Consider the following 13,517-nt stretch of genomic DNA (forward strand, 5'->3'; position numbering starts at 1 on the left):
GAATAGAGATCAGAGTGAGATGAAAGGTCCACAGAAATAAGTAGCAAGCCTAGATGGATGGAAGTCACCCCTAAAACGGGGCACATCTTATTGCCTATCAGTGTGAAAGAAAGGGGATCTAAATTTCAAAAATATGACAGACAAGAAACTTGCTAAAACCATTTATTTAGATGAGAGTGTGAGATGGGACTTCCCACCAACTACCAACTCATTCTACTACAGCTTTAGTTTGCTAAGCTTTCAGCAGTTTGCTCTCATGATTTTACTGAAAATCTGTGTGATGGATTACACTGAGAATCTCAGCTTCCATTAAATCAAATCAAAACATGATTTTTCACACAAATAACTCAAAGCTTACTTGTAAAAAATATCCGTGATTTAATAGCACAAATATGACAGCAGTAAGAAGGAAAATGTATCCCTTTGTGGCACTTTCTCTAATCTCTCTCTGATATTCTATGATCTACATAAAGGTGCAGATGAAAATATCTTGGTTTCAGACTTACTTAATTACATTAAGCAGCCTGATCTTGATTTTTTGTAAAGCTTTGTGGTATCTTTTCAGACCTTGTGGTTGAATTACAGTATTCTGAATATTATTGTTCCAAAAGGATCACAATAATTATAAGGATAAGCAATTATTATATTTAGCCTCTTCTAGTTAATAATTCCAAATGCTCAAAATATATACATATCAAATTTTCTTTAAGTCCTTTAAGTGCAGGCAAACAGCCTTCTTCACTCTATTTAACCAGACATGTACTAAGAACTAAGATGTTATGTAATTTCCATAAAGTGTAGACAGTTCACAACAATGCCTATGGGTTGGGGTTTTTTTGAGTCCTGTGCTCCCTCTAACATATAGAATTTTTTAAAAAAGGATCAGGTAAATATGGGCAATATGTGCTGAGTAATCAAACTTGCAACTAATAAAATGCATTTACAGTTTTTAAGGAAAAAATATTATATCTGCATTTTATTATTTTAAAGGTTATTTATTTTTAATTAATTTATAAAGCAGCTATTTCAGTATCTATAAGCTGATTTATTTTGCAGTGCTTTAAAATGTCTGCTATGGAACTCAGAACAACATATAGCATTTAAAGGAGTGAGCTAAGAAATGCTGTTAACACAACATGCTAATATGATAGCAGGACTGAAAATTAGGACATGCTGCTCTCACCCTAGGAGAAGCTATCAGACTAGTTAGATTTTAGAGGGAAGCTATTTTCCTTCTGAAGACAGCAGCCTCCTTTTGTTCATGCCTCTGTTCTGTTCCTTAAAGCCATGGCTTGATCATGCATTCCAGTGTTCTGTTCTCTCAAAATAGCAATGTATCTCTTCTTCCAGCAATAGTCCTCTTTCTTCTTCCTCTTCTTGGAAAAGGTAAGATAAAATGGCTACAAATGGTCAGTAAGGAACTTAATCATCTTCAGATAGCTACAAATATGAGATTTCCATAAAGATTAATGGCAACAGCTGATCTGAGCAGCAAAACCAAGTCTTCTCCAGATAAAAGCTTTGTTCAGGCACTCCAGCTTTAGTTAAATAATACTATTTCATTGATTAAAAAAGAATAGAGACTTGAAGGCATATTTAAATTAAGCAACAGATAACATGAAGAAGTTCTTAGAGATATCTAATTAAATACATTTAATTTCTTCAGTCTACCCATCAAGTGCTCTCTATACCTTAAGAGTTTATATTCAAATATATATCTTAGATTCTCCAAATTTAAAGATATTCACTTCTCTCTCAACATATTATTTTTAACAACTTTGTTAGTATTTAGTTTAATATCACACAAGATGATTTGCTAGATAGTTCAGCAAAGAATTCCATAGCAGGTAAAAACTGTGAGATCATTCTTGCTCACCCTGCACTCGTGCAAGCAGAACTGCCTGCAATATAGTTTATAATTCATTGTCTAGTTTAAGTATGTCAAGTATTAGTGCTTTCATCCATCTTCTTTCAAGACTGAATACATAGTTTAATGAAACTAGGCCCTACTCTTTTAAAACTAAACATTTCAGTTTGAAAAGCAGCTACTGTGCAAGCAGCTGACTTAAAGAGAAAAATAGAAGGAAATTCTGGATCCATAATTCACCCTCCACCTTCCGACCCCACCAACCGCCATATTAGTGTGCCCCCACCAAAATACCAGCTTGTGTTTACAGTTTCGTTTCTCCTGATGGTGGATGGGCGCGTGTACACGCACTCGCTCTATGTGCACTCAATAGGATCATGATCTGGAGAGCTGAAAATGTAAACACAAGCTGGTATTGTGGTGTGACTAGCGGTTTGTGGTTTCTTTGTTTGAATATTTCAGAAATGGCACACTGGCCAGAACTAAAGAGGAGAAAAGCAGAGCTGCTATTTATATGAAAATTTGATGGTTCCAATATTCACGTTTCAGGTAGATAAAAAGGGCTACACAACTGGAATCTATTTTTCAATACTTTATTTTTTACACAGTTGACTACACTTCAGTGCAGGTATTCTGTTTTCAGGGATAGATAAAATATACTTTGCCCTTAATTTCACATAATGAGGAGTACCTTGCTTGTTTAGGTGCCCATTGAGCAATTTTTTACAGATTAGGATTGCTCTATTCATCCAAAGGTGTCCATAACCATGTGACTAAAGTAGGGAATATGGTTAAGCATTCACAGAACTAGCTCAGTTTAGGTGACTACAGCTCATTCTGGATCGTGAAGCTGGCCATTTTCCTTATTCAAGTTTAAACATGGATTCATATGTGGACCAAACATCCCAGGCAGAGCTACAAAATGGCATATCCATACAGTTATAAGAGCACAAGCTTAAATTGGTGTCATTTCAGAAATATTTTTTTTCTTTTTGCTTCACTGCCAGTAAATGAAGCAGAATGACTCTACAAAAAGACCATGAGTCCAAAACCTCATCCATTTTTTTCTAAGTATATCAGCCAGTCTTAATAAAAACTCTTAATATAAGCATTGTTTTGCTACTATTCTGAACATGGGAGGAAGGAGAGGGGAGGACTGAAATTCAGTTTATAAAATACTGGGTTATATCCTGTTATATTATCATATTATACTTTAAAACTTTTTTCTTAATAAGCCCATCAAAAGTATATAGTTGAAGTAAGGTATTTCATTTTTTTTCAATCATTTATGTTAATCAGAGTTGCAGACTAGTTCTAACACCTATACACATACTATACATGCTCATCACTGCAAATTTAAACAACAGCTGAAAGTACAATTTCAGAAAAGATTGAAAAAAGCAGAGTAGTCTTCTCAAAACAGTGAAAAAAGTCCAGAAATTCTATTGATATTAATGCAACAACTCTTTATTCAAGAAAGACGGACAGTTCTTCAACAAATACCAGTGTTGTGTTCCATATAAGAACAGCAGTATTATTCTTATAGTAACTCACAGCTCATGAAAAGAGCATCTAGTTTATAAATACTTACCAGTTCCATTTGATTGAAACATATCTGTCATATAAAAAGCAGGAAATTCTTTCTTAAAGTATGGAGCATTACCTTACACACAAAATCATACAATAATACCACTCATTTTTTCTCTTCAAACACTTTTCATATGTATTTTAGAAACATTTGATCACTTTACACAAACTGCACAACTGCAATGCCATCATAAGGTAGAACATCTTGCTCCTTTTTAATGCATTACTCTATATAAGCACCCTCACAAAGACAGCTTGTGAGCATTTCACAAATTATAATAATGGAACCACCTACATGTATATCAGTGCTGACAGATCTGGATCATCTTATTTTCACCTGCAGTAAGTTCAGACTCAGCTGAAAACTAAATTATACAATGAACAGCTTTGTTGTAGGAATATGCATGGCCTTATTTTCCACCAAAATTTGCAGAACAAACACATGCAGCTAGTATGGATATTTAATATCAATTGTAATAAATACTAATGATCTTGTGAACTAACTTTTTTTTTAATCCAAATCAAAGATAAAGTTCATTACTTCATTTTTTTACATACTGCACTATAGAGAAATGGTTTTGTCTATACCGAGGTACACCTGTTCAATAGCCATTATCTGCAGTAGTTTAACGTACAAAAAGGAAAACGTATCCAAAAAGACCTTAGTGCTGTTAGCTGATACTACTAATAGCATTACCATTGACTGCAGTATCATGAATTAGATGAAGAATTAACTAAAGGAGAATTTAGCATTCAGCTATTACACAAAATACCATAGAATTCTGATGACCATTTGTAGTCAGGACCTTTACTATATGCTGTTCTTAAATGTAGTGGCAGTTCTGGTCTAAAATAAGAGGACTACCAACTGAGCTGATAATGCCACTCTGGATTTCTGAGCTTTAAAGACCAATATAGACCAATAAGACCAAATACTGATCTTATACCTTGGGCATTGTAAAACAGTTTATGCCAGGATGGCTTGAGTCATATAGAACATATTCGTAACTCTTAAAAGGAAAAGAACACATTATTCACAGTATTTCCTTGTGTTTGAAGACCTATATTAACCATTTTGTCTAAAGAAATATAAACATATACTCCATGCAAACATGAAATAAATTTGTGTGCAATACGACATAATAATACATGCCTTCCCCTCCTACTGGCATCAGTCGATGTAAAATAAAATAAACCCACCATTCTTTAGTAAGCTTTATGAAACAGCATATTTAGCACTCTTAGCTGCTTCTACAAAAAAAGCACCCTGCTTATTCAACTGGCAAAATGACAAAGACCTCAAAAGGCAATAGATCTGTATGCCCAAATTTAGGCAGAGTGGATTCTTCCTCCTTAAAAATACCACTTCATTCAAAATATATAAGGTATAGATGCTTTCTCTGTCATAAGAAAGACTTCATATTATTTAAGGGTTTTTTTCTATTTGTATAATAAAAAATAATGCTAGAAGCAAGACAGAACAAAACCTATCTACATTATAACAGCACATAATTATAACAACACTTGAGTAAGAAAAACCTTACTCTACTTCATTCATGACATGAATGTAATCCACATCAGTCATGTATATCTGAAGCTAGTTTTAAATTACAAGGGAAGTATCAAAACTAGCTAGAATTTTACTGATAAGCAGTGTAGAAAATTGAACAAATTTTCAGGAAATGAAGAGCTGAAAGAAGCACCATAAAATTAAAAGGTCACGTTAATATTGTAAATAGCTCACCAACTTTAAGGTTGTTTGAAAACTAACTGCACTATCAAAGGTGTTTTCAAATAATTAGAAGCATGATTACTTTTCATACAGTGGGCAGCCTATTCTTACGCTTCAAAACAGTAAGGGTGGTTTGCATTTACAAATTTCTTTGTTACTTAAGTATTTGTGTGTGTAACAGTACCGGTCACACAAAAGTACAGATCTAGATTGGACAACATCCACACTATCAACATGATAAAAAGTTACAATAGCTTCAAATTGTTTTCCCAAAAACTAAAACCAGAAAACATTTCTTTAAAAATTGTGTCCTGTGCAGAGGGTCAGAAGACATGGTTTCAAAGACCTGGGGTCTATACCCAATTATGATGATTATTTGAACAGATTATACGGTAGTCTACATGTGATGACCGCTACTGGGGATTATTTTTCTGTTACTTACTTGAGAAACAAAACCATAAAAGATTGTATAGAGAAAATCTGAATGAACTGATTTTGAAAGTTTTTCCATGGAATGGAGATCCTTAAGGTTACTGTTTATACATACCATTAAGAATACATTTTGCCATCTTCCATTACAAAAGAACTAAGCTAGTTTACCTACCACTCATATAAAGAATATTAACTATTCGTGTATTACTACTATTACAAAATCCTAGATCTATTACCAAGAACAAAGTCAATGGGTAAAGTACAGCACAAAATTTGACCTTTAAAAATATTTGTAAAGTTTCTTATTTTCAAGAGAGAGAGACATATTTTGCTGAGTGGTTAATGAATTCAGATAGTGACCATTTGACCTGGGTTTTTGAAAGTAATTAGCAGCTCTGGTTACCTGAAAGATGGAGCTAAGATGAGCAGGCAGTTTTAAATCAGCATGTTTCTAATTAAAAATGATGTTATTTACAGTCACTCAATAGAAGTTGTAAGCATCTGTGCTCATAAAGAAATATGCAACAAAGGATTGATGATTTTTTTTAGAGGCTATCCACAGTTGTTGAAAACAGTAAGTGAAGGATGTTGAATATAAAAGGTAATTGTTAGCTAGATGAGATTATTGCTTTTGCTTAAACTAATTTTTCAAGTAACCTCGAAGTATGTCATTTACTTAATTTCTATATCCAAGTTTTGTGGAGAAGGGAAACTTCTTCCCAATACTAAGCATAAAACTAAGCTGAAAGGAGCAAATAATTATATTATCCTGTTGGACAAATGCTGAGAAGGATAATATGGAAAGGCCAATGAGAGAGAGTTTTAAGTATACCAATATCAGTCAAAAATCCGAAGCTCCTAAAATACACAAAAATACAATTGTAAGGGTCTGATGCCATGAGGCAGTTTCTAGGGACTATAATTACTGTAAGAAAAAGATTCTTGAGACTAACAATTGCATTTATTCCACCCAAAATTCCCTATTGCACACATGCCATATGAATCATCATAATATATTTCAGATATTTTAAACATTGTAATTTCACGACCTATATATGAAAACTACTCAAAGACTCCAAAGCATTTTTAAAGCACTGATGTTAACTTTGTGATCTGCAGACTATGGAAAAATAGTGGACTAACTTTCAGTTCTCAAACTCTGCTTCTAAAGCAATCTGTGAAAGGCAATTCAGAACAACAAGTTTACATATGTTAGTATAATCAACATGTATGACGTATCTAAAGTCCACTGAAATTTTTTATGCCTTCACAAGTCAAAAGAGATTGAAAACTACTGCCATATACTGATATAAATAGTTTGTTGAAATAAAACAAGAGCCAAAGCAAACTTTAAGGTTTGGGCTAGTATCAACAAAGTTTGAATATTAATGAAACCAGGTAGCAGATACTGAAGTCTTTTCTCGGGCTTCAGCAACTGGCCATTTACATCTGCGCATGAAGTTCTCTGGGCTATTAAACCAGTTACATTGGTTTAATTGGGTAGATAGAAAAATCTGTGGTCTCAACACAAGTTAAGATGTTTCTCTAGTATATTAATTCAAATCCATTATCTTAAAAAAGGCTCCAAAGCACAATTATATATTGTATATTGTATCACACTTTAACAACCCAGCAACTCAGATACCAGCAATAGAATAATTTTTAAAACTTAATGAATATCCATTTTTCATTGTTTTCAATATTTTTATTTAATTACAACAAGCTTTTGTATTTACTTTTGCTTCAAACATTCCGCTTATCTGTGTGATACTTTGCTTATCTGGATTTAGACTCATTTTTATCAGTAAAACAAAATATAATCATTTAGACAGTGCTGTGACGACTATCACTTTAATAGCAAGAATTAACAAGGGAGTCCTATTTACTCTTTTTTAGCAGAGTAACTAAATCTGATATAATAAAATAAAGTTTACATTTAATTAGACTATTCACAGAACAGATCAATTATGCCTTAAGTACCTGATACTGAGAGTTGCCTCATCAGTTCTCAGGAACTCAAAAGACAAATATGCAAATATTTTTTATAAAAAATAGTATGTGCAAGTGTAATATTTGCATTTACCTTCTCTTCAAGTCTTACTGTTTGATTATCTTAGCAAATGATTATCTGAAATGTATCACATTTTCCACATCCTACCTTTGCAGACAAAAGGCTTAGGTTCAATTTGTGCATGGACTGAACTCTGGACCTGGCATAAGATAGGAAAAAAAAAAAAAGTGCTTAGTAGTTCAAGCTAAAAGAAGCAGGACTCCCTAAATTAAGAAAAAAATCTGGAGGCATATGAAGAAAAAAAAAAAAAAGAAAAAAAAGCTGAAATTAGAAATCTGGGCAGTATTAAGAGTTTCTTCAGATAATTTCTACCATTGAGATTCAAACTGCCACCACATGGTCCCAAATATTTAGGTTTCCAAATACCAACTGTTACAACATATAATTAAAGACAGGTTATAGCCTTTAATCAACTGAATCAAGATAGTTAGTGAGATGAGATAAATTGCTGCTGTATTCATTTATGGCACACAGCCAATAACTAAAATAAGGATCTTGCCTTACCTGAATAGGTTATTGCCAATTGCAAGTACTCTGCCTATCCAAATTACATTTCTATCAATGTTTGTAAGGAGCTTGCCTATTCAGTACAACAAAATCCTGAAAAATTGTATTTCTGACAATTTGGGTACTACAAGAATGAAACAAACCTTTTCTATGTACTTCTAGTGTCTTTACTGTGATCAACACAGAGAACAAGACATGATCACAATTGTAGAAATTGTGCATAGTCAAGAAACAATTATGCTATATTTTATTTTCCTTTTCCTTCTACCAGTGCCTCCTATTACAAAAAGCTGAACTGACTGAAGTATGATGTATACGTTTAATCAATAAAATAGCTATTTTCTAAACCAATCGAGAAGCAAAAATATCCAAGTTTAGCTAGCTAGCTGTTTATAATTTGTATTATCTCAGAAAATTTCCAAACACAGTAAGCATGCATCACACTTTAATGTTTATAAGCATAGTAGAGAATTCTACTAAGGAGGACATGGAAGATGGAGTCAGGGCAATGAAGGGGCAAAATGCCATGGGGTGTAACTTGGTGGACTGCAAGAACTGAAACCATCCTAAAGAGAAGAGTCAACATGATCCGTTCAGTAGCTTGCATAACTCTGAAAAGGAAGACAATGTGGAAGTCACAATTTTGATGTGTAAATTAGATACATTATTTTGTATTTAGCTCTAGTTTCTATTTAAATAGAAAGTACAGGTTCTTTCACTTCCTAAGTAACAGTGTCAATCACAAATGATGAACAGAACCTTGATCGGTAGACACAACAAGACTTCAAATACCTTATTGTCTGCTATATCACTGTGATTATTAATGTAATCTCTACAGATTTAATTCATTTATAGAGAGTACTGTGGAATAAAGCTATGTTGCAATCCTTTGTTACTTTTGTGTCATCAGAGAATTTCCAAACTCTACAAATTGCATCCCTGTTTGTGAGGCAATTTCAAAGGAAAAAGTTCTGGCTGAGCAGAAAATCTGTTTTTATAGAATAGTATCATCCCTACCATCACTTTAATAAGTCATTATAATTACTTTCACTGTTGTCACCATCATTATGTCCTCCAGCAGTATAGTCGTGGATAGCTTTTCTTTAGCATATCTTTACAAGTTGAGTTGAAAGCAATCTATTTTCTGCAAAATGGCTTCTTTCATTGTATACAGGACACTGAACCTCTTGTGCGAGACCTTTTCACCATGTTGTGATTGATTTTACATCTATTGAAAACAAGTCTGGTCTCTGCCATTTGTTTACCCTTGTATTCTCTCTTTATGCTTTGGTATGCATTTTTAATTAGATACACTCCAGTTCTTTCACCACTAGCTAACACTTTTATTTGGGAAGCAGTCTTTACTAGCCCTGCAAATATCCGCTGTTCTTTGCAATGTCAAGTCCTTTTCTCACCTTGCTTTGACTTGGTTATCACTTATATCACAAGTAATTCATCCATCTGTTAACTGCTCCAATTCACATTACTTGGCTTTATTTTAAAGATCTTAACAATGGTCAATGGTCTCATCTGGCAGCTGGTTTCTTGTAAAAAATGTGCCTTTCCCAAGTGACATTCTTGTGAGGATCAAAATATTCACTGAATGGGTTTTATCTAGCAGTTTACAGGTCCCTCAGGCTCTCCATAGAACATATTGTATATACCCAGTGCTTTGGGCACGCCATGTGTAGCAATGTGAAGGACTTAACCTTCTTCAATTTGACTTCTCTCTTCTTCAGCTCTCTGCTATGTTTTCTTCCCATACTGTGGGTTAATTCTTGCCACAAAAAAAATTATGACACATATTATGCATCTACATGAATGTTTAAGTTTGGATCCAGAGTATGCCTTCAAAGCAAAACTCTCTGTTCTGGCACACTTTGGTGCTGCGGTTTGCCCTGTGAAGCTGTCTGGGAGTGCAGGAAGTGGATTCATTCATATGAAAAATTGTTGACCAGGAAAATGCTTAATACACTTTGGTTGCAAATGGGCATTCACTCTATGGGACTCAATTAGAGCTATCCAAAGTGAAAAATGCTGAAAGAAATATAGCGTGGTTGCCTGTTTGGTCCTACAGATTTGTTCCTACTAGCCTATACTACTTCCCAACACAGACATAGCCACAGAAGTGATTGAAATAATTTCTTGGCTCTCACTATCTGACACTGGCGAAAAGCATTATACCAGTTACACAGCACTTTTGTAAAGGAATGTTTCAAACAGCAGTAAAGGAAGTGTAAAATTTATTTTTATTGTGTCACAAATAAGGGGGAAAACTCTGACTGAATAAATAAAAAAATAAGAATCAGGTGGAACATCATTCCATCCCACAGTAATCCAGGAAAAAACCACAGTATGTCCACTTTACGTACCAACTTCTTCTTAATTTACAGTCTTCAATTTACAGTCTTCTACAGAGTTATTTAAATAATCTGTCTCTCACGGAGTAGCACCTTTGCAATTGCCAGGGACACAAACCCACTTCTCTGTTTCCTCATAAAAATTTTCCATAGACACCCCCAACACAAGCATTTCCAGCAAGACTGATTTTTTCTTGGCCTTATCGTCTCCAGATGGTTTGTAGATAGTTCTCACGCTCAGCCACCACTTTAAATAGACATAAAAAGACAAAAGTCCAGTTTCCTTTAGGACTGTATATGAAACTTGTATTGGCTGGCAAATCCTGAAACTTTCAATATAAACAAGATCTTTTGGCTCCAGTTGGGGAGGGGGGAGTATTACCACTCACTGCAGGGAATGTTTGCTTTCTTAATATTCTCTCCCTTCTAAACTGGGATGGATTATATCCAAATACATTGTTACCATTCTTCTCACCCAAATTCATCTGGGTTTATACCTGTCATACTTTAATGGGCAGGTCTATGTTCTAGAAGAGATGAAAATAGTTTTGTTTGCAGGTTTTCAATAATCATATGCTTCATGATTAATGAAGTCTCTTTCAAACCTCTAACAGCCTTCTGCAGCTGATTGTAGAATTGTTGAGAAGACTAAAAAAAGTAATCTCGCTCTTACATACTACCTTTAACTAATCTTGTAAAATTTTATTCATTGTCTGTGACAAGACCTGTTATTAGCCTGTATGTAGCAAAGAGTTGATCAGCCATTTTACAAGCTGTTAGGGCTGTCACAGAGGTCATCGTAAGCACTTCTAACTGTTTTGAATGCTTGCCAAGTATGACAGAAGAAACCATTTTCCCATATACAGGTTTGCCAAGACAGAGCTCCAGTCCATTCCCAGGGTAAAAGGCTGCAGTTTAAGAAACTGCTATTCCTCTGTTACTTTTTCAGTGTTTGACTACCAAATGTAGTTCTAAGGAAAAAAAACCACAAACAACAAACAAAAACCAAAAAACAATAGTGTGCTTGCTGCTTCTTATTCTACTATCCCCTCACAAGGATGAAGTCAGCTCTTGTACTCCCCAACGTCTATGCATTCCCTAAGCTCTGTTCTACATGCTTAAACATTGAAAATACAACTGTCCACAACCCTAATGTTTTGTCCAATCCAGTGCATCGTGTATTCTAATCCCAGGCTTTCTAAAATTGTATCTTTTGTTGTTTTTTTGTTTTTTGTTTAATATTATAACAAACTCCTGGAGACTTCCTTCTGTCCTAGCACAAAAAACATTCTGTCTATATATATGATTTGCAACAAAATTGTGGCGAATGTCTCAGTGTATTCCTTGTGTTCCACATACAAGTCTTCAATTTCATCACTCAGCTCTGTAAAATTAAACTCATTAATTACAGAGCTGCAGCAATATTGCTGCTTTAACCCAATCACAAACAGACATGGGGGAAAATCATATACCAGATAAGCCAGGAGTTAGGAAAAAATGGTGTGATGTCTTAGCAAGTCTGATCCCTGTTGACCGTTTTGCTACAAGCAAGGATGGGTTAGTGTAGGGGAAACTGGAAGAATGTAAGGGTCCAATCAATAGAAGTTTTTATCACTTATGACAACCATCCAAGTAATACAAAAGGGAACAAATCTTCAATCACTACAGCAAAACAATAAATAGAAATCTTCTATGGGTTAGCGCTGGTTAGACCAAAACAATGAGGGATTCAGTAGCATGCAAGAGAGTGCCCTTCAGATTAAATGACAATTTGGAAGTGTTTAACAACATATGGTCTCTTTTCTTTGACATATACGATTAAGAATATATCTTTTTTATATCAAAATATAAAATACCATCTGTCATAAGTACCAACTATGATACTGCCTCTATATATCCAATTAATTCACTATACTTTCTAATGTAAATATTTCTCCTATTTTCTCCTTTTTTTCTTCTTCTGTAACTATATTTATTTATAAAATTTCAATAAATGTATATATTAAAAAAGTCAATACTATGACTTGAAATGTAATTAGAAATAACAATGAAAGTCTGTTTCACTTTGTATTTCAAAGGAGAAGGGCCAAATCTTCACATGGTTTGAAATTACATGGCTTATTTAAGTCAGTAGGTATAGGTAAATTACAAAGATTTAACTATGTTGCTTTGCCTTATTATACACATTAACCCAGAGGAATAGTCACTTTTCATAAAGATTTTTGTTTCTTTCTTTTTTCAGAAGTGCAGAGCTCCTTAAAGACACATGACTGCAGAGTCAGAATCGAAACATAATGAGTATTTCTCATTACGATGAGAATTCCAGTGAACATGATGGAATAAAAGGATTGGTCTCAAAACCACAGTACAATAGTAGGAAAATACATAATGCATTTCAGTTAATGAATACTTCACGTCATTAATGTGATCTCAAAAAGAAAAAAAAAAGACAAAAGAACCTTTGACCACATAATTATTGTAATGATTTTTGAGAACATTAAATATGCAAAAGTCTCAAAATACAGTCTCAAGAGGAGACTAAGTTTTGCCAAGTTAAAACAAGAAAGAATGTAACAGCCTGTTGGAAGCAGGGTGCAAGTTTTCTTTTGTATGAGACAAACAGACATAGGTAAACATACACACACAAACACGCATAAATCCTGGCTCTTTTCTGAATAATTTGGCTGTGGGTGCAGCAATAAACTGCACTAATAGGTTTTGCATTAGTAACATGAAAAAGAAATGACTGATCCACAATAGAAACTACATTTTAAGCCTTTAGCTTTTTAAGAATCTTTTGGAAATTTTAACTCTTGCGACTTCCTCAGCCTAGTAAAGATTTGAAAAGGGATGGAAGAGACGGTTATAGGAATATTGTTTTTCAAAAGGATTGCCCCCCTTAAAAAAGGAGAATAGCAGGTATCATCGTAATTGTCTTTCTCTTGCTTTTGATTAATTTTA

This window comes from Grus americana, chromosome 6, assembly GCF_028858705.1.
Source record: "Grus americana isolate bGruAme1 chromosome 6, bGruAme1.mat, whole genome shotgun sequence".
Taxonomy (NCBI): Eukaryota; Metazoa; Chordata; class Aves; order Gruiformes; family Gruidae; genus Grus; species Grus americana.